Source organism: Pelodiscus sinensis, chromosome 31 (assembly GCF_049634645.1).
Source record: "Pelodiscus sinensis isolate JC-2024 chromosome 31, ASM4963464v1, whole genome shotgun sequence".
Lineage (NCBI taxonomy): Eukaryota > Metazoa > Chordata > Testudines > Trionychidae > Pelodiscus > Pelodiscus sinensis.
The window spans coordinates 8,362,033-8,383,263 of NC_134741.1; the positions used below are offsets into that span (position 1 = coordinate 8,362,033).

The window sequence follows — 21,231 nt, forward strand, 5'->3', positions numbered from 1 at the left end:
CTACATATACACTGCAGGCTTCTTGCTCAAGAATGGCCGTTCTTGTGCAAAAACTTGAGGAGCATCTACACTGCATGCGCGTTCTTGAGCAACTAAATTTACAGCAAAACGTAGGAAAAGAGGGCTTCTTGCTCAAGAGTTATTCCTCTCCCCATGAGGAATAAACCCTCTTGTGCAAGAGCTCTTGCACAAGAAGGTAGTATGAATGAGCAACAGGGTTTTTTTGTGCAAGAAATCCCTATGGCTAAAATGGCCATCAGAGATTCCTTGCACAAGAGAGCGTGCACACTGCCACGGACATTCTTGCACAAAAGCACATGGCAGTGTGGACATGCTCTTGCACAAGACATTTTGCACAAGAACTCTTGCACAAAACAGTTCTTGTGTAAGAAGTCTGCAGGGTAGGTGTAGCCAGGGGGTGTTTGGGTTTGTTACGAGCACTGAGCTTTGTACAGCAGCCCAGGGAACATTGTGAAAAGCCAAAACCTTCCAGCCCTGGGTGTCACTGGCCAGCCAGCGACTGGCACAAAGGTTCCTGGCAGTGATGGCTTTGGGTAATTGGTAACAAATCCCAACAGCTCAGATGAGGTAGCCGAGTGGTTAAGGCGATGGATTGCTAATCCATTGTGCTCTGCACGCATGGGTTTGAATCCCATCCTCGTTGGGTGTTTGCAGCCCTTCCTCTTGCTTCTCCCAGCTCTCTCTTCAGTTCAGTGCCAGCCCCTCCCACTGCAGCCTGGGGAAAGGGGAAATCTCCACAGAGACACTCCCAGATGGGACCCTCAATCCCTTCTGCCCTCAAGGGGAAACCTCACAAAGGAGATTCCAGACAACCAGGCCATGGGTGTCTCTGATATGCCCCGGCCCTGCAGCCTGTCCCACCTGGCTGTTGCCATGGTCACGCTGTGAGGTCACTGCTTCCCAGCCAATGAGCTGAGGTGCTGCACAAGGCCCTTGTGATGTCACTGCTGCCTGGCAGGCTCATGTCCTGCCCTGGCCAGCCCCTTGGCATGTGTGAGCTGCTCCCCCTCTTCCCCGTCACTCAAGGCTGGTTCTGGGGCTCACGCAGGGAACATCAGAGGCTGCTCAGGGGGCCACATGCCCCCAAAGTCACCTTTTAAATGTCAGGGCAAGCCAGGATCTATCCCGTCCCTTCCCCAAGACCCCACCCCTTTGCTGAGCCCCTGCCCTCCCCAAACCTTTCCATGGACTCTTGGTTACTAATGGACACTCGCCACTAATGACATAATTACACCCCAGCCATTTTGCTAGGGCTGCAGCTGGGGAGAAAAGTTTAATTTAAATCATTAAATGATTAAGCGTTTGTACTCTCTCATGTTAGTTGATCAAACTTCATTTTAAATAAAGGAAAACATTACGGCCAGCACAAAATGTTTCGGTGCCGCACCCCTAGAGACTCTGGAACAAAGAAGACACATGAGAAGAACCCAACTTTCTTCCTTTTGCTGTGACATGGATGGATCTAGCTCAGGTTTCACTCAGGGGGTCTGTCTGCATGTGAAGTACCTGTGACAGCCTCTGTGCTCCTCTGCCCCTCATCAGCAATGCCATCTACTTGGGGGAGCTCTTGCCCTGAGACTTGCAGAAGGGACAGCCTGGACAAACTAATGCTGCTCAGATGCCCTTCAATTGCTCAGCTGGTAGAGTAGAGGACTGTAGTGTGTGTTTGGCAAGTGATTCTTAGGTTGTTGGTTCAACTCTGGCTTGAAGGAGCCATTCTTTTCCCTCCAGCGTGGCCTTAGCAGAAAGCAACCAAGGTGGTTACCTTGGGTCCATGTCTGCAGAGCCCTGCATTTCAATTGGCGAAAGGATTGTGGGGATGAGCTACCAATCACATTTCTTGGGCTGTGCAGGTTCTGTCCACACACAAAAGTTCTTTTGGAACAATGGCCGTTATTCCACAACAACAATGCAAGAGTCTACACAGCAATTCCGTTATTTTGAAATGATTCTGAAGTATCAGACGGCTTATTCCGACTTCTGCAAACCTCATTCTATGAAGAATAACGCCTGTTCCAAATTAGCTATTTCAAAATAAGGCCTGTGTAGATGCGCCACTGCTGCTAGTTTGAACTATCCCTTCCCCGGGGCCATTCTGAGTTATTCTTCCCAGGGCTCTAAATCGAGACAGCTCGTCCACACTGGGGAGCCTGCCTCGGACTATTCTGAGGTTTCCCTGCAGTGTAGACGTGCTAGTTCAAAATAAGCTATTTTGGAATCACTATTCAATACCAGCTTATTCCAAAATAAATGTGCCATGTAGTCGTAGCCAGAGGGATGAAGCAGCAGGAGGGAAGCCAGGAGTCCAGAGGCCAGTCTGAAAGCTCAGTATTCCATATGGCTACACACAGTCATCTGTCTAGGTCCCATGGTGTAAGGGGCAGGACTTTGAATCTTGCAATCTGAGTTCAAATCTTAGTAGGACCTCCTGAGTTGGGGCTTATTGTTGTGAGGTTTTTCACACTTCCTGGCTATGCTGCAGGCTTCTTGCACAAGAATGGCAGTTCTTGTGCAAAAACTAGCACAGTGTCTACCCTGCATGTGCATTCTTGTGCAAGAAAATGTACAGTAAACCACTGGAAAAGAGGGCTTCTTGTGCAAGAGTTATTCCTCTCCCTATAATGAATAAGCCCTCTTGCACAAGAAGGCAGTGTGCACAGGCAAGAGGGATTTCTTGCACCAGAAACCCCTAAGGCTAAAATAGCCATTAGAGCTTTCTTGCACAAGAGAGAATCTATACTGCTGTAGATGCTCCTTATGAGGAGATAAACCACCTCATAGAGCTGGAAGGGACTTTGAGAGGTCAGATAGTCCAGCCCCCTACCCTCGTAGCAAACACAAGAACCCTCCCTGACAGATTTGCCCCAGATCTCTAAATGGCCCCCTCAAGGATTGAATTCAGAGTCCTGGGTTTAGCAAGTTAATACTCAAACCACTCAGCTCTCCCTCCCTGTTGTGCCAAAGCACATGGATGTGTGGATGTGCTCTTGCACAAGAACTCTTGCACAAAACAGTTCTTGGGCAAGAAGCCTGCAGTGCAGATGGAGCCTAAAGTTTTTCATATTTTTTGTTTTAAAAATATTTCAAAGAGTTGTTCAATGTGCCCCAAGCCTGGAGTTGTGCTGCAGCTGCCTCCCTCGCTACGGTTGCTGGCTCCATGAGCACTGGCCTTCTGTCTGGGTGCTGGCAGGGGAGTGAGAGGTGGCAGGTACTGATGGGTAACAGGTGCCAAGGCGCATACACAGACACCAGCGCCTGCATCTCTGCAAGTGACCTCACTGTGCACACCTCAGTTTTTAGGAAACACTCTCCTCCTATCTGCGCCTAACAGCAGTGTCACTGTCTGCTCCTGAGGGGTCCTGTCTGGGGGAAAATGGCAATTCCAGGGGACCCGCACAGCTAACATGGTAAAGAGGAAACCAAAGAGACTCCACTAAGAAACATGACAAGTATTACCCCAGATGGGACTTGAACCCACAATCCCTGGCTTCGGAAGCCAATGCCTTGTCCATTAGGCCACTGGGGCACATGAGTGATGATACAGAAACCGAAATTCCCTTTCTTTCTGGCTGGCCAGGGATACCCAGGGCTGGAAGGTTTTGGCTTTTCACAATGTTTCCTGGGCTGTTGTACAAAGCTCAGTGCTGGTAACAAACCCAAACACCCCCTGGCTACATCTACCCTGAAGGCTTTTTGCGCAAGAACTGTTAGGTGCAACAGTGCATCCACACTGCCATGTGCTTTTGTGCAAGAACATCCATGGCAGTGTAAACGCTCTCTCATGCAAGAAACCCCTGTTGCCCATCCATACTGCCTTCTTGTGCAAGAGCTCTTGCACAAAAGGGCTTATTCCTCATGGGGAGAGGAATAACACTTGTGCAAGAAGCCCTCCTTTCCTACATTTTGCCATAAATTTACTTGCACAAGAATGCGCGTGCATTATAGATGCTCCTCAAGTTTTGCGTAAGAAGCCTGCAGTGTAGACGTAGCCCCTGGGTGCCCAGAGACAGGCTGGCTAGTCACAGTCTGGCTCGGAGCACTTTCTGCAGTGGGAAGATGTCCATGGAGCAGGTGTATGACAGCAGCACACGGCTCTGGTGGGCTGGGGAGGGAGGCCCAGCATCCGGAGGAGCGTTTCCTAGAGAAGCGTTTACTGACAGTGTCTGTCTCTGGTCTGATTTTACCGTGTGGTGAGACGCTGGCACCCACAGCAGCATGGACGGGGTGGCTGGAGGGAGCGGCTGGCGGGCGGCTGGTAGGAGCAGTGGCAAGTGGCCAACGGAGTGGGTGAGATGCTTCCTATCCCCAACCCACCCCCAAGAGTGGGAGGTGAGCTCTGAAAACCACCTGTGAGCTCTTATCTGCCCTGAGCAAGGGAAGCAACTGTGAGTGGGGTACGGAGAAAGTTTGGGCATGTGAGTGGGACACTTATATGGCTGGACTTACATTGCTGGCAAAGGATATTGCCCAATCCCCTTGAGCGGGGACTTACTTGTGGGTTGGTTCTGAACCCTCCTTGTGCCCAGGCCTGACATAACCTGCCCCACAGAATTCACACAGCAAACGGGGCTCTCAGAGCACAGGGGGAGTTTGGGGGCTCATTGCTGGGCCATGGGGTGAAGCATCAAACCAGCCCCCTCCTGTGGGGCCTGTGAGTGCTGCTGAAACTGGGCCCCGAGCCTGGACAACAGCAAACAAAAGGTCTGGGGGCCACACAGAGACCCCACTGGGCTGAGCAGGAAGTGGCTGGGACTTTGCTTTGTCTTTGCCTGTGGGCTTGTCTGTCTGCAGCCTGGAGACCTCCTGGCTCTTCAGACGATTGGTCTGGATGGAGCGTTACAGACGTCAGAAGAATGGAATTGCTGTGTAGACGCTCCCATTGTTATTGCAGAATAATGGCCGTTATGCCCAAGGAACGCTGTTGTGTAGATGCAGCCTCAGAGAAATGCTGAGCAAGTGCACCTGCAATGTCAGGGGAGACAGGAAAATGACGTCACTTCTCTAGCTATCAAAAAGAGGGCATGTCAAGAGTGGGGGTACGTCTAGACTACAGGGTTTTGTCGACGGAAGTTTTGTCGACAGATACTGTCGACAAAACTTCTGCCGACATAGAGCGTCTAGACACTTTCAGTTCTGTCGACAAAGCAAGCTGATCCTGACACCCGTATTGATAGCTTCAAGTGCAGTTTTTGTACATGTGTGAGTTGCTTAGGGAGGCCGAGGGGGGCCCTCTCTTTCCCCACCTAACAGCCGCTCTACAGCACAGCTGGGTTTATCCCCACTCACCCTTGTGGGGTGTTTTGCAGGGAGCTGACAAGAAGCGGAAGAGGGAAACCGCTGGCCGGCAGAACTGAGGCCTGGGATTCTCCTGTGCCAGGGAGTCTGTGTCAGTGCCCTTGGGGATCCTGAGCTGGGTGGCTCCTGGGCTTGTTGGCTCCACTCCAGGGGTGTCTCCTCTGCAGGGCGCTGCTTGTTCCCGGGGCTAACGCTTATCCCTGGGACACACTTTGTGCAGGGACCATTGGTTGTTGCTGGTCTTTGTGCCACATTATGTGTCTGGGACGTGGGAGTGAGACAGACACGTATCCACACACACACACCCCGGTTCTGCGTCCCCAGCTCCCGGCCCTCCTCTGTCATCCCCACACACTGCCCTGAGCCTCCCAGCCTGCGCCCCCACACGTAGCTTTCTTACAGATGCTGTTTTATTGCAACCCTCTCACCCCCAGCCTTGGCCCCCCCAGGGGTAGGTTGTGCTGCCCCACCCCCCAAAGGAGCCTCGCGTGGCCATGGGCAGACACCCCACTGGGGGATTGGCCCTGGTTGTCAGGCAGCTTGTGATGCTGCCACAGAGCACGCACCAGGGGACCTGCAGGGAGGCTGCTCTCAGGGCACCTGGGACTCTGGGCTGGCGGCCGACACTCTGCGCTCCTGGCTTCCCTGCAGCTCTGTTCTCTTTGGAGATGGGCCGCTCTCTATTGCTGTGCGCACTCTTCAGTAAAAAGCTTGTGACTGGACTTTGCTGGTGTTGCCTGTCTCTTTGCGGTCAGACAACAAACTGAGCCATCTGGGCTAGAGTCCCTGACAGAGGCAACGATTCCCCACTGGCCAGGGCAGAGCCTCCCTCTCACACAGTCATGGAGCCTTCTCCCCCTGCTCCTGCCTCCCTCCCCTTCTCTAAGCTCTCAGGATACGTCCACATTACAGAGTTTTCCCTTCTTCTGCAAGAAAATGGAAAGAACAGAGGGTTTCTCTGGCATTGGTGATCCTCATTCTACAAGGAAGAAGCCTTTTTGCAGAAGAGCTCTTTTGGAAAAACGCATGTGAGGTTGGAGAAGAAAGTTCTTCCGGAAGAAGAGGAAAGGGAGAAAAGCCCAGGTGCCCTGGTGGCCATTCCATCCATAGCAATCCCAGCTTACATGCAGGAGAGCGTCCATTCAGTCTGGACTCTCTCTTTCGGAAAAGCAGATCACTTTTTTAATGCACTTTTACAGTGTGGACGCTCTGTTCTGGAAGAAGTTTTGTTTTTTTTTTGAAGCTCCCTTCTGAAAAAAGCTTCTTCCGAAAGAAGCCTGCAGTCTAGACGTAGCCTCTGGGTACATCTGCAAAGCACGCTTATTTCAAACCGCTATATTGAAAAAAAATTAAATAGCTTGTTTCGAAACATCATATCCACTCTAGGGGGAAGCCTCAAAATTAGTCCAAGGAAGGTTCCCCTAAGGTGGATGCGCTACCTTGATTTAGAGCCTCAGGAAGCACCAGGGAGTAATTACTTTGAATGTCCCTGGGCAGGAGCTATTTCAAAATAGCAGCAGTGGAGCATCCACACTCCGGGTGTTTTGAAATAGCTATTTTGGAAGAGGTGTTATTCTTCCTGCAATGAGGTTTACAGATTTGGAACTAAGCCGTGACTGGCTTTTGAGGGGAGCAAGTAGGAAGAGGGAGGGGCCACTGGAGTCACTTGGCTCTCTGGGTGGCTCTGCCTGGGAAAAGAAAAACAGGGACCCCCCCATCAATGGAGATATTGATCCAACTGCTTCTCGCATGTTAAGCAAGTGCTCTACCACTCAAGCTAATTCTTCCACTTACTCAGGGCTAAGTCTTTTGGTGACTCTTCCCTTCTTCACAGGGACCTCTGTCTTCTAGGTCAGTTAGTTGTGGGAAAGGAGAAGGCTCCATTGAGGCTCCTCCTCACACTCGTGCTTGTGACCCTCATTCTCTCTCTGGCCTCAGGAGCAGATCTCAAGGAGACTCCCTGCAGCAAAGCCATGGGGGGGTCTCTCTGATCTGGCCCCTGCCCTGCAGCCTGTCCCACCTGGCCATTGTCATGGACTCTCTGTGAGGTCATCGCCTCCCAACCTCCATTAGCCAATAAGCTGAGGGGCTGCAGGAGGTACTTGTGATGTCACTGCCACACCCACCCCTGCCCTCCAGGGCTAATGTCCTGCCCCAGGCAGCCCCTTTGCATGGCTGAGCTGCTCCCAGGGGTGAAAGTGACACATTTCTTACAGGGCCTGTTCTATTGGGCACCACTTCTTAGGGAGGCTCAAGGCAGGAAGTGGTGGGAGGGGTTGTGATAGGACAGTACCTGTAAGACATTACAGAGTGGAGTGGGAGGCTCAGGGAAGAGATTTGGGGGGCATATGGGTGAGGTAGGGCTCAGAATACAGAAGTCAGGATTCAGGCTGAGGATTGAGGGGATCAAGGGGACTAGAATCCCAGCTCCCTCTGCTCTGGGCTCCCTGAGGCCTGTTATCAAGCAAGGGATTTCTCTGCACTGCACTGAGGAGAGAAACCCCTGAGCCAGTGACATGGACTGAGCTGGTTCCAAGCAACCAAGAGGGTGTGTGTGTGTTCAGTAAATCTACATGTGACTAGATCCATCTAGCAGCCACAGGGGCCTTTAGCCAAGGCAGCAGTGACTCTGAGGAAGGGTTGGGGGCTAATCAGATGAACATGAGTGTCCAAGGCTGGGCAGAAATGGATGAGGGGATGTCACAGGCACTAGCACATCAAGAGGTAGAGCGAGGCCCTGCTGCTCTTCCAGACATGCCACAGCCTGGATAGAACCAGGGATTTTCAGCTGTTTAATCTAAGACACTTGCCACTGAGCTGCTGCCAACAGGCCAGGGGAGGAAGGCCAGGACAAGACCCTTTTATCCACTGGGTCTGTGCCGGCTGGAGCCTCCTCCTACCAGATCTGTGGCCTGAGTCCTGCAAAGCCTCCAACAGGTGCCTGGCCTGACTCATCTGGCTTCCCCAGGCTGGCACCCAGGGTCATTCTCAGCTGATGTCACCCCCGCCTGTCATGTGGGAGTTGGGTTCATCCCAGGCACAGGTCTGGCAGAAGGAGCTCCGCTTACCTGGGCACCAAGGGGAGGTGCAATAAGAGGAGAGCCAGTGTTCCTGCCTGGCTTTGAACCAGGGACCTTTTGTGTGTTAGACAAATGTGCTAATCACTACACCACAGAAACACCTGTGAAGGGCTTAAGTTCTGCTGGACTTAAACTTGGACAAATGTTCTGCTACTAACTCTTGGCCAATGCTTTGGGGAAAAGGCCGAGCAAGAGCAGGGAATAAGACACCCCCCTCCCCTCGCTACTTCTCTAGACCTTTGCTCCCAACACTGGGAAGGTGGCAGGGGCTTTGTGATGCAGGAGGGGTGATCCACGTCACATCCCCAGCATTGCCCCCCTGCAGGGAAGGACCTTTGGGGACAGGCCCAGACTCCCCCACCTCTCACACTCCAGAGCAGAGCAGCCCCCAGGAGTAGGGCTGAGCCATGCAGTGGTGGCAGGAGCTGAGAGTTTACCTGAGACCTCAGGAACCCAGCACAAGGCACCATCCCAGGCATCTCTCTGACAGAGGCAGAAGGGGAGGGTGTCTCAGGACTTGGGTAGCTTGTTGCCCTAGGAAGGGGTGTGACCAAAACACATACCCTCGCTGTGAGCAGGATTTGAACCTGCACAGGGAAACCCCATTGACTTTCTACTCCAACGCCTTAACCACTCGGCCATCACAGCTCTGAGAAGCTTGTCTCCTGTATGTAAATGTGGAGAAAAATTCTGTTACTAACTCCTTGGCCAACTCCGATTGTTGTAGGGTTAAGGAATTCTCTCTTGTTAATTCTGTGCCCTCAGGAAGGGACCAAATCCGAGGAGGCCGGGCCCCCACCTGGGGACTCCAACCCAAATCCTGAGACCAAGGGGGTTGACAATCCAGATGATCAAGGTTTGCTGCACTTTTCCCTCCACTCAACTGTACCAAACCTCAAGGCCAACTTCACAATCCCAGTGGCTGGTGGAGATGTGCTGGTAGAGCCTCTGCCCACTGAGCTGTAGCCTTCTGTGCCCAGGGAGCCAGACACTGCCAGGGCTGGAGGGAAATGGGGACTGGTCGCGCTTTGGGAGTCAAAGGTGTTTTCTGGGACCATAGAGTAGAACAGTTTTACAGCCCACTGGTGAGGAGGGGACCATGGCTTAGCGAGCCCGTTATGGTTTGACACAAGAGGCTTGCTCTTAAGATGCGTCTGTGTGATACGAGCACCACGTTCCAAACCTCAGAGCTAGCCCTCAGTCTCACAAGTGGCCCTTTCAGAAAGGAGCCTTGGGCGGCTGCCGTGGGGACATTGTGGGCTCTGGGGTGAGGGAGGTGAGGCAGGGGAGGTCCTCACAGGCAGGGGATTTAGCTCAAGTGGTAGAGTGCTCGCTTAGCATGCGAGAGGCAGTGGGATCGATGCCCACATTCTCCAACTGCAGATGAGTCATTTTCACTGTGAGGGGGCTCAGTGGCTCCTTCCTCTTCCTACCTGCTCTCCTGAAAAAGACATACCAGTTTCCCCTTTCTTTCCCCCCAGCAATTGCCATGCTGCAAAGAAGAGACCAGAGATAGCCAAACTAGCAGCCCATCCTGCTCTGTTGTATAATAGCCAGTGTGTTGTCTATCTAAGCTTGGGTGCTCTGTATGAGCCAAGCCAGTTGTTTAAAAATTGTGGGTTCAAATCCCATTGCAGTCACTTCAGCTGCTCACTGATTTCCAGGGCAGCTTTTACAGAACAAGGACTCCTTAGGCTAACACTGGGGTGGGCCTGAGTCCAGACAGTTCGCTGCAGACCCTGATGAGGGTGGGGGTTGCTCTGAGAGGCTGCAGGTACCATTGGCACTCTTTTGTTCCTCCCTGTCTCGTACCAATATTGTGCAACACTCAGGCTATGTCTACACTACATTGTTCTTCTGGAAAAAGCTACTCAAATTGTGAACCCCAATTTGCGTGGCTTTTTCTGCTTCTTTTTTCAGAAGAGGCTTTTCCAACATTTGGCCTGTCTACACTGAGCCAAATGTTGGGGGGAAAAACCCTTTTTTGGAACATCCCTTCTTCCTCATAAAATGAGCTACAAAAGGATGCCCAAAAAGCACGTCGGAAGAGAAGCTGTGTTCTCTGGAGTAAAATCTTGTCTCTGTAGTGTAGAGAGAGCCCTGATGTGGCATCTTTTTTCAAGATTAGGGTGCAGCGTAGACAGAGGGTTGCAATATGATACACAATTTGAGCTACAGAAGTTGTCATTTTGAGCTTATTTCGAAAATGCTTTGGTGTCTATACAGAACAAAATATTGAAATAACCTGCTATTCCTCTAGTCTCATTCACACAGACACAATAGCAAAACTCTACTATTTTCATCACTACACTTTTAAACAAGGAAATAGAGGAGATAGATACCTAAATGGCTACATTACTAAACCCAAAATACAAATATCAAAAGAATAAACTTTCAGGCCCCCACACCTTGAGATTTGTAGCTCAAAGCCGGAGCTGCTGTGGAAGGAGGTGAAGCTACAGAAGCTGACAGGGGACAATCAGCGGGCGGAGCGTTATTTTTTCTCCTCCCAGGGCTGATGTGGCTAGAACTGAGGAGATGAAAATCCTCTTCCCTTCTCCTCAGAAGATGGAAATTGCAGTTGGTTCTCCTAAAGCTGGAACCCAGGATAAGACTTTTTTTTCCCCTAAAGCCCTCATGAAAGCTGAGAGGGAATTTGCTAGTAGACTGAGAATGTAGGTTAAGGAAGGGTACAGGCCAGCATGGGGCTTGAACCCATGATCTTGAGATTAAGGCTACATCTAAACTGGCACCCTTTTCCGGAAATGCTTAAAACGGAACAGTTTTCTGTTATAAGTATTTCCGGAAAAAGTGCGTCTACATTGGCAGGATGCTTTTCCGGAAAGACACTTTTTCCGGAAAAGCGTCCGTGGCCAATTTTCACGATCGGGGCTTTTTTGCGGAAAACACTACTGTGCTGTCTACACTGGCCCTTTTCCGGAACAGTTTTCCGGAAAAAGGACTTTTGCCCGAACGGGAGCAGCATAGTATTTCCGGAAAAGCGGCTGATTTCTTACAGTAGATTGTCAGTGCTTTTCCATAAATTCAAGGGGCCAGTGTAGACAGCTGGCAAGATTTCCGGAAAAGCAGCTGATTTTCCGGAATAAGTGGCCAGTGTAGACACAGCCAAAGAGTCTCATGCTCTACCAACTGAGCCAGACTCTGTGCAATAAGTCTGTTCACACCCCATCACAGCATAGAACAAGCCAAGTGTTCTCAAGTTCCTGACTCAAGGCTCTTTCTTGCCCCTAATGAGGGGTTCAGGTCTGTTGGGAGAGTTGAGCTCAAATCCCCCTCCTGACACACCCACTTCTTTCCCCACAAGGAACGGCCTCATTTCCATCTCTCCAGTGACAGGAGAAGGGGTCGATATCACGATTTCTTTAGTGATGCAGCAAGGGGAGATGGAGGGAATTCAAACTCCTTTGCAGGCTTTGTTATCATGGCACCAAGTGTGACAAGAGGGGTGTGATCTGGGGAGCCTGCCCCCCAGAAGGGGCGTTTGGGTGCACCCAGGGGCAGCAAGAATTCAGGCCCTCGGGCCAGTGCATTGGGGACAACCTGTGAGCCCTTCCATGAGCATTTTATCCTCCAACTGGGGAAGGCAGCTGGGCAGGACCAGCCTGCAGCCCACGTCCCTTTCAGCCCCAGGTGCAGGAGGTAACAGAGAGGGAAGGAAAGTCCATGGCCAGAGCCTCCTCCCAGCAGTCTGGCCCTGTGCAGAGTCTGTGCATGATGGAGCCTGTCCCAGCAGCATTCTGGCCTGTTCTCTGCAAAATGCTCAGCCTGTTTCATTTTCTGCAGGAACAAGTGGGATCCATGCGCCCTGTTCCCCAGTGACAAGTGTGTGTCCTCTCCCCCCTTTCCACAGACACAGCAGGCCAGGGGGTTGTGCACCTGCAGTGGCCCCTTCCTACATGGCCTCCAACAAAACTGGGGTGAAAAGCTGTTAGGCCCCAGCCCTCCTGTGCCTGGCCATGGCAGGAGCACTGTCTGAAGACAGGTTGTAGGTGGAGCAGAATTAGCTCAACTGGAAAAGTGCATCTGATCCAGGGGTCAAAAGGGGCTGTGGCTGCTGCTGGCAGGGAAGAAGCTGGGAGGCAAGGTGCTGGCAGCAAGAGATTCCGGCTGCCTCTTTGTCCTGGGTCTCCATGTGCCATGCTGGCCACCAGCCACCTTGACCAAACCTCAAACCAGCTGGACTAGTCAGCCAACATCACAGAGAGTCGCTAGTGGCCCTGTCAGAGAAGAGCCATTGGCAGCTGCAGAGACATCGCTGCAGTGGTCTGAGGCACCTTTCTTGAAAGGGCCACTTATGAGCTCTATTGGCATAGGCTGACTAGCTCAGTTGGTTAGTGCATGGTGCTAATAACGCCAAGGTCATGAGTTTAAGCCTCATGTTAGCCACAGAATCATTTGCTGTGATGACTACTTCCACCCCTGCCAAACATACACTTTAGCTGCTGAAAGGGCCATGGGTGAGGTGCATTTGCATGGGTAGGCTAGCTCAGTTGATTAGAGCATGGTGCTTATAATGCCAAGCTAGTCGGTTCAAGCCCCATGCTGGCCATGGGTTGTTTGGTTTGGTGACTTGCTGAGTTTTGTTGTTGAAGGAGAAAACACAGAACTGGTAACCTGGGGAAATGACCCACCAGGTCTGGGCCCCTCGAAGAGGCAACAATTCCCCACTGGCCAGGACAGAGCCTCCCTCTGACACAGTCATGGAGCCTTCTCCCCCTGGTCCTGCCTCCCCCTTCACTCAGCTCTCACTGCTCGGTGCTGCCAGGGAGGGGCCTCACTGCGAGAGCCGCCTGGGCAGGTTCCTGCCACAGAGACACGTCCCAGAACAGGACGGATGCTCAGACCGACACTGAGTGTTGCTCAGCGCTGGGGTGAGACAGGGAAGGAAAAAGGGTGTAACGGCGCCTGCAGCCGTTCAGAACAGCTGTGAGTCCCACCCCCAAATACCAGCCCTTCCCTTGGGCTCTGCTGGGCACTATCTTGACTCAGGTCTCCCTGGTGTGTGGAGATGACATGGCAGCTCCGTGGGCAGAGTCCTGAGCCCCTGGCTGGGCAGGGCTCATTAAGCAGCTGTAGGGCTGGGCTGCTGCACAGCTTAGAGCAGGGGTGGGCAAGAATTGGGAACCACTCCCAGGGCTGCACTTTTCCATGCTATTAACAGAGGAGGTGTGGGTCTGGGATGGAGGCTGGCTGCAGACAGGAGTTTGGGGCAGAGTACTGGGCTGCAGGAATGGTTGCAGAGGGTTGGGTTGTGACCTGGGGCAGAGGACTGGGCTGCAGGATCTGGGAGGGGTGTGGGTTCAGGAGGGGGGCAGAGGGTTTGGTTTATGTGGGGTACCACAGGGTTGAGGGAAGGGAGGGGATGGGGTGCCAGAGGCAGGCTTTGGCTGGGAGACTTACCTGGCTGACTCCTCGCCAGCAGCCCAGCACATTTCTCAGGCAGCCTGCCCTGCTCCCACACAGGCTGAAGGGGCCATGTGGGTCGGTGAATAAGAGCCTGAATGGAGGGGGAATGGTGCTTCACATGGCCAGAAACCAGCCAATGGGATTGTGCTGGGAGCAGGGACACTAACAGCTTCACTCAGCTCTCAGGGTTCGTCTACACAGTGTGCTTGTTTTTCAATAGCTTGTTTCAAAGTAGCATGTCCACACTGCAGGGAAGCCTCAACTTAGAGCCCCAAGAGGCCCTAGAGAGTAATGACTTTGAATGGCCCTGGGGAGGAGCTATTTTGAAATAGCAGCAGTGGAGCAGCCACACTCCAGCTATAGCAAAATAGCTATTTCGGAAGAGGCGTTATCCCTCAGGCAATGAGGTTTACAGATTCGGAGCTAAGCCGTGGTGGCTTTTGGGGTGAGTGAGTAGGAAGAGGGAGGGGTCATTGCATCCACTTGGCCCTCTGCTTGCAAAAACAAAAAGGAACCTGCTAGTCACTGGGGGTATCAAGCCCACTATCTCTTACATACTAAGCAAGCTTTCTACTACTTGAGCTAATGCCCCTGCTGTCAAGCTTTTAGACATTTTAGTGACTCTTCCCTTCTCCATAGGGACGTCTGTCTTCTAGGTCAGTTAGTTGATGGGGGAGGAGAGGGTTCCAACAAGCCTCTTCCTCACACTCATTCTTGTGACTCCCATTCTCTCTCTGGCCTCAGGAGCAGATCTCAAGGAGACTCCCTGCAGCAAAGACATGGGGGGAGGGGGGGGGGTCTCTGAGATGGCCCCTGCCCTGCAGCCTGTCCCACCTGGCCACTGTCATGGACTCTCTGTGAGGTCATCACCTCCCAACCTCCATTAGCCAATAAGCTGAGGGGCTGCAAAAGGCCCTTGTGATGTCACTGCCACACCCACCCCTGCCCTCCAGGGCTAATGTCCTGCCCCAGGCAGCCCCTTTGCATGGCCGAGCTGCTCCCGGGGTGAAAGTGACACATTTCTTACAGGGCCTGTTCTATTGGGCACCACCCCTTGGGCCGGGGGAGGCTCAAGGCAGAAACGAGGGGGGTTTCAGTAAAGCTACATGTGAATGGATCCATCTAGCAACCACTGCCAGCCACACGCACGGGGGGAGTTTTTTGTGCAAGCAAAATTTGCAGTGGAGACATACTGGGGGGGCAGGTGAGCTGACAGGTGGGCGGGAAGGTAGCTAGCTGAGGTGCCAAAGTAGCTCAGTGGGGAGAGCATTAGACTGAAGATCTAAAGGTCCCTGGTTCAACCCCAGGCTTTGGCAAAAGCCTTTGTTCTTGAGTCTTGTCCCTTCTTTGGCTCCTCTGTGAAGAGCCCAGGTGTGCGTCGTAGAAGGGCCTTGTCTGCCCTGTTGCTCCACCTTGGAGCCAGCAAGTCCTGCCTCTCCTCTACTGGAGACAGAAAAAGGAGCTCTCCTTAGAGCAGCATCAAGCCAGCCCCCTCAGAACACCTGCCCTTGCTGAGCTAGTGAAGCTCCTCTCTCCCTGCTGCTTTGTCCATCCTGGCAGGAACAGAATCCAGGACTCACCCAGTCAGGCTGGTGCCCAGTAACCCCAGACAGACGTGCACATCCGCACGCTGGCAGCAGCTGTTGTGGGACTCTGCAAATCCACCACTAGACCTGAGTCCCCACATGCCAGGCAGCCCAAGGGAGGGCTCTGGGGTCTCAACGAAACAGTTTCAGGCAGGGGGGCTCTCAGCAAACTGGGTTCTCAGAGCACAGGGGGAGTTTGGGGGCTTGTTGCTGGGCCGTGGGGTGAAGCATTAAACCAGCCCCCTCCTGTGGGGCCTGTGAGTGTTGCAGAATCTGGGCCCCTGTGACTTGGCAACAGCAAATAAAAGGTCTTGGGGCCACACAGAGACCCTGCTGGGCTGAGCAGGAAGTGGCTGGGACTTTGTTTTGTCTTTGCCTGTGGGCTTGTCTGTCTGCAGCCTGGAAACCTCCTGGCTCCTCAGACCACTGGTCTGGATGGAGCGTTACAGACGTCGGAATAATGGAATTGCTGTGTAGACGCTCCCATTGTTATTGCAGTGTAATGGCCGTTATGCCCAAGGAACGCTGCTGTGTAGATGCAGCCTAACAGAAATGCTGAGCAAGGGATGCTACAATAGCAGGGGAGAGAGGGAAATGAGGTCACTTCTCTAGATACAAAATGGAGGATGTGTCAGGAGTGGGATTTGAACCCTCATCTCCATTCAGAGACCAGAACACACCACTGAGGGAAAAACAGAACCTTGAGTCTGGTACCTTAGACCGCTCAGCCATCCTGGCTCCCATGCAAACACCTTCAACTGCAGTTTTCTTACATGTGTGAGTTGCTCTGGGAGGCCAAAGGAGCCCATCAATTTCCACACCTAACAGCCCCTCTACAGCACAGCTGGGTTTATCCACACTCCCCCTCACTGACCGTTGTGAGGTAATTTGCAGGGAGCTGTCAAGAAGTGGAAGAAGCTACAATAAGGCACCACTGAGATTTGGACTCAGGATCTCTAGTTTATAAGGCAAGTGCTTTAGCCAGCTAAGCCTGGCATCCCCCTCGCACACTGCTGTAAAATTGTTCTACTTTAAGGTTCCAGACAACACTTTTGACTCCCAACATGCAGCCATTTCCCTCCAGGCTTCCTGCCCTGCCAGCGTCTGGCGCCCTGGGCACAGAAAGCTACAGCTCCGTGGGCAGGGGACTTTGTTTTCCTTGCCCATGGGATGCTGTCGCAGGAAGGGCTGCTCAGCAGGGGTGGGATTCACCTGTCGAGGAAGGGAAGAGTATTTGGGTGCAGACTGGCTAACCTAGTGAAGAGGCTTTAAACTAGGTTTGATGGGTGCAGACTGGCTCACCTAGTGGGGACACTTTAGAGTAGGTCTGATGGGGGCAAAGCCCACAGGTAAGTGAATCACATGGACACCTGGGAGATAGGTCAGAAATGGGAGAGAGCAGGGGCTGTAACAGCAGATACAAAGGAGAGACACGGGACCACTGGGAAGCAAACTCTAATCTGTGTCTTAGATGCTGGTAAAGACAGACAGGAATGATGGGTGATAAGCAGGAAGAAGTTGGTATCACAGGGACTTGGTGGGATAATACACGACTGGAATTTTGGCACAGAAGGGTACAGCTCACTCAGGAAGGATTGGCAGGAAAAAGGGAGGAGGAGTTTCCTTTGATATAAAACATGCAAACACTTGGCCTGAGGCACAGATGGACACAGGAGACAGACTTGTCGTCAATCCCTGGGTGAGGTTAAAGGGGTAAAACCCCAGGGTGATGTCACACTAGGTGTATATTCCAGACACCTCCCCAGGCAGAAGAGGTGCCTGAGGCTTTTTACACAATTAACAAAATCATCCAAAGTGCAGCTGGTTTCACACACACTCAGCCTCACCCACAGCTGGGAGGCAGTTTGCAGGGAGCTGAAAAGAAACAGAAGAGGGGAAACTGGAAAGTGAATCACATGGACACCTGGGAGATAGGCCAGAAATGGGAGAGAGCAGGGGCTGTAACAGCAGAGATAAAGGAGGGACGCGGGACCACTGGGAAGCAAAATCTAATCTGTGTCTTAGATGCTGGTACAGACACACAGGACTATGGGTAATAAGCAGGAAGAAGTTGGTATCACAGGGACTTAGTGGGATAATACACAACTAGAATATTGGCACAGAAGGGTACAGCTTGCTAGGGAAGGATTGGCAGGGGAAAAGGGAGGAGGACTTTCTTCAGCTATGAAATCATGCACACACTGGGACTGAGGTGGAGAGGGACACAGGAGACAGACTTGTTACAGGAGTGAGGTTTCAAGGGGTTTCTAATCAAACTCCTTAACCAATTGGCCATCACTACTTTGGGAGACCGATCTCCTGTTCTTGTGCAAAAAGCCTGCAGCATAGACATAGCAGTGTGAAAAAACCTCACATTAACAAGCTCAAACCAGCAGGTCCCACTGAGATTTGAACTCAGATTGCAGGATTCAAAGTCCTGAGTGCTGCCCCTTACACCATGGGGCCACCATGGTACAGTGTGTATGGGTACTTGGGATACTCAGTTTTCCGTCTGGCCGCTGCACTTCTGGCTTCCCTCCTGCTGCTTCACCCCTCTGGCTATGACTACACGGCACATTTATTTTGGAATAAGCTGGTATCGAATAGTGATTCCAAAATAGCTTATTTCGAACTAGCATGTCTACACTACAGGGAAACCTCAGAATAGTCCGAGGCAGGCTCCCCAGTGTACTCATAGACTCATAGACTTTCAGGTCAGAAGGGACCATTATGATCATCTAGTCTGACCCCCTGCACAGTGCAGGCCACAGAATCTCACCCACCCCTCTTAGAATAATCCTCTCACCTATATCTCAGATATTGAAGCCTTCAAATACTTTTAAGGCCTTAAAATGCAGAGAATCCTCCAGCTGTGATCTGCGCCCCATGCTACAGAGGAAGGCGAAAAACCTCCAGGGTCTCTGCAAATCTACCCTGGAGGAAAATTCCTTCCCGACCCCAAATATGGCGATCAGCTAAACCCTGAGCATGTGGGCAAGACTCACCAGCCAGACACCCAGAAATTCTCTATAGTAACTCCTATAATCCCTCCATTGACCTATTTCCCACTGAAAATGAATGGTCAATTAGTTACCAAGATCATATTATCTCATCAACCCATCCCCTTATCATAGAATCATAGAACTGGAAGAGACCTCAGAAGGTCATCAAGTCCAGCCCCTCGCTCCAGGCAGGACCAATCCCATCTAAATCAACCAGGCCAGGGCTTTGTCAAGCCGAGACTTAAACACTTCTAGGGATGGAGACTCCACTACTTCCCTAGGTAACCCATTCCAGTGCTTCACCACCCTCCTAGTGAAATAGTTTTTCCTAATATCCAACCTGGACCTCTCCCACCACAACTTGAGACCATTGCTCCTTGTTCTGCCATCTGTCACTCGTGTAGACGAACTGTCTCAGAAGAATAAGTTAGAATGTCCCCAGGAAGAGGCTAGTTCAAACTAGCAGCAGTGGTGCAGCTACGCAGACCTTATTTTGAAATAGCTAATTTGGAACAGGTGTTATTCTTCGTAGAATGAGGTTTGCAGAAGTCGGAATAAGCCATCTGTTACTTCAGAATTATTTCAAAATAACGGAATTGCTGTGTAGACTCTTGCATTGTTGTTGTGGAATAACGGCCATTGTTCCAAAAGAACTTTTGTGTGTGGACAGAACCTGCACAGCCCAAGAAATATGATTGGCAGCTCATCCCCACCATTGTTTTGTCAATTGCAGTGTAGGGTTCTGAAGACATGGACCCAAGGAAACCACCTTGGTTGCTTTCTGCTAAGGCCAGGCTGGAGGGAAAAGAATCACTCCTTCAAGCTGGATTTGAACCAGCGACCTAAGGATCACTTGTCAAGCACACACTACAATCCTCCGCTCTGCCAGCTGAGCTATTGAAGGGTGCCTGAAGAGTACTCTTTTGTCCAGGTTGTCCCTTCTGCAAGTCTCAGGGCAACTGCTCCCCCAAGTAGGTGGCATTGCTGATGAGGGGCAGAGTAGCACAGGGGCAGTCACAGGTACTTCACATGCAGACAGACCCCCTGAGTGAAACCTGAGCTAGATCCATCCATGTCACAGCAAAAGGAAGAAAGTTGGGTTCTTCTCGTGTGTCTTCTTTGTTCCAGAGTCTCTAGGGTTGCGGTCGGGGCAGGTCCACAAAAAAAACAAAGCACTTGAATGAACCTTGGTCTAGAAACACCCGAGGGTTTCCTTCTATCTTTGGCCTGGAAAGGTCTTCTGTAACAATATGGTTCTGCTGTAACACTATTGGAAGGCCTGTCGCTATTCAGTAGGTCTAAACTAAAGCCTTTTTCTGCAGCCAGACTGAAGAGCAGCAGCAATTAGCTGTAAAGCCTGGAGTCACATACTCATATTCCAGCTAAATGACACTGAAATAGTGTCAGACTAGGCTGTGAGAAGGGGATCCTGTCCTAATGTCACCCACTGGTACCAGATAAGAAACAGATCTCAAGATGGGTAGAGAAAACTTAGTTAAACACAGTTTTGACTGGCAAAAGACTGCTTATCAATAGTTGTGGTTGTGCAATGGGCATTCTATGATTCTTGTCCTCCCTTTCCCATTGTTTGTCTGGGTGGTCGCTGTCTGGTTTGGATCTGTTTCTGTCTGCTGTATAATTAATTTTGCTAGATGGAAATCAACTAAGGTGGTGGAGCACGATTGGTTAGGTAAATCATAATAGTATCTTATGACTGGTTAGTAAAATTATGCTAAAATAATTGATTAAGATATTGCTAAGCAGGACTCAATTTTCACTATATAAACTGGGGACCAAGAAGGAGACCAGCAAGAAGAAGGAAAGCTACCCAAGCCCTAAGACCCCCAGCTCAAAGTAGAACACGCCTGTCCCATCAGAAAGGAACCTCAAGAACCCGTGTTTCTACCTGACTTTGAACTAAGGACTTGCTGCGTGTTAAGAAAACACAATGACCACAACACCACAGAGAGTGGCAGAGCCAGGCCCAGTAAGGCTGCTAATACAATCAATCCTAGTATCTTTATACCCTTAACCAAACAGTCTGACGTCAAGGCATCCAATTACAGAAATCATCAATGAAACTTAAAAAAGTGAAACCGTTCTCAGCAAGATAGAGGGCAGGTGCGAGGGAGTGAAGCGTCTCTCTCAACCAGCTCAATTAACACATTCCAATAGCCCATCCTGTAGGCCTCTCACTCCGCGTAACAGAAAGTTCACTCTGGTCTATGTGCAGAAGCAAGAAGCTGAAATGGTTTCTGTTATACAAGATGGCTTCTAGCTAAATATGAAATGGTTTCCACAACTCCAACCCAAACCCTGAGACACAGGGGTTTACAAGCCAGATGATCAATGTTTGCTGCACTTCTCCCTCTCCCAACTGTGCCAAACCTCAAGGCCAACTCTACAGTCCCAGCAGCTGGGGGAGATGTGCACGTTAGAGCCTCTGCCCGCTGAGCTGTAGCTGTCTGTGCCCAGCGTGCCAGACAGTGCCAGGGCGGGAGGGAAATGGGGAATGGCTGCACTTTGGGAGTCAAAGGTGTTGTCTGGGACCATAGAATAGAACAGTTTTACCAAGCAGCATCCAGAGGGCACCATGGCTTAGCTGGCTAAAGCACCTGTCTAGTAAACAGGAGATCCTGGGTTCAACTCCCAGTGGTGCCTTATTGCTGCCTTTGCTCACATTTTCGTAGGTCCTTCTGGGACACAGAAGAGGCCTCCCCTGGCCACCCATGGAGCTGCTGGTTCAGGAAAAGGCTGATTGGAGAGGTGTGCATGGCTCCCCCAGTCGCTGGGTCTGTGGCCTTTGAGGTTCTGCAGGGT

At 51.4% G+C, this 21,231-nt stretch overlaps 8 non-coding genes across 8 annotated transcripts; 4 read left to right on the plus strand and 4 right to left on the minus strand.

The window, feature by feature from the left end:
- Window positions 1-582: 582 nt before the first annotated feature.
- On the plus strand, window positions 583-664 carry TRNAS-GCU (transfer RNA serine (anticodon GCU)). The gene has a single exon. It is a non-coding gene; the product is annotated as a tRNA-Ser (tRNA).
- Window positions 665-3,474: 2,810 nt separating this feature from the next.
- TRNAR-CCG (transfer RNA arginine (anticodon CCG)) lies at window positions 3,475-3,547 on the minus strand. Its single transcript has one exon. It is a non-coding gene; the product is annotated as a tRNA-Arg (tRNA).
- Window positions 3,548-8,422: 4,875 nt separating this feature from the next.
- On the minus strand, window positions 8,423-8,495 carry TRNAV-AAC (transfer RNA valine (anticodon AAC)). Its single transcript has one exon. It is a non-coding gene; the product is annotated as a tRNA-Val (tRNA).
- Window positions 8,496-8,962: 467 nt separating this feature from the next.
- Window positions 8,963-9,044, minus strand: TRNAS-AGA (transfer RNA serine (anticodon AGA)). Its single transcript has one exon. It is a non-coding gene; the product is annotated as a tRNA-Ser (tRNA).
- A 3,685-nt stretch (window positions 9,045-12,729) lies between these two features.
- TRNAI-AAU (transfer RNA isoleucine (anticodon AAU)) lies at window positions 12,730-12,803 on the plus strand. The gene has a single exon. It is a non-coding gene; the product is annotated as a tRNA-Ile (tRNA).
- A 2,263-nt stretch (window positions 12,804-15,066) lies between these two features.
- TRNAF-GAA (transfer RNA phenylalanine (anticodon GAA)) lies at window positions 15,067-15,139 on the plus strand. Its single transcript has one exon. It is a non-coding gene; the product is annotated as a tRNA-Phe (tRNA).
- A 4,086-nt stretch (window positions 15,140-19,225) lies between these two features.
- TRNAY-GUA (transfer RNA tyrosine (anticodon GUA)) lies at window positions 19,226-19,315 on the minus strand. Its single transcript is given in 2 exon segments — window positions 19,226-19,261; window positions 19,279-19,315. It is a non-coding gene; the product is annotated as a tRNA-Tyr (tRNA).
- A 1,683-nt stretch (window positions 19,316-20,998) lies between these two features.
- TRNAT-AGU (transfer RNA threonine (anticodon AGU)) lies at window positions 20,999-21,072 on the plus strand. The gene has a single exon. It is a non-coding gene; the product is annotated as a tRNA-Thr (tRNA).
- The last annotated feature ends 159 nt before the right edge of the window (window positions 21,073-21,231 follow it).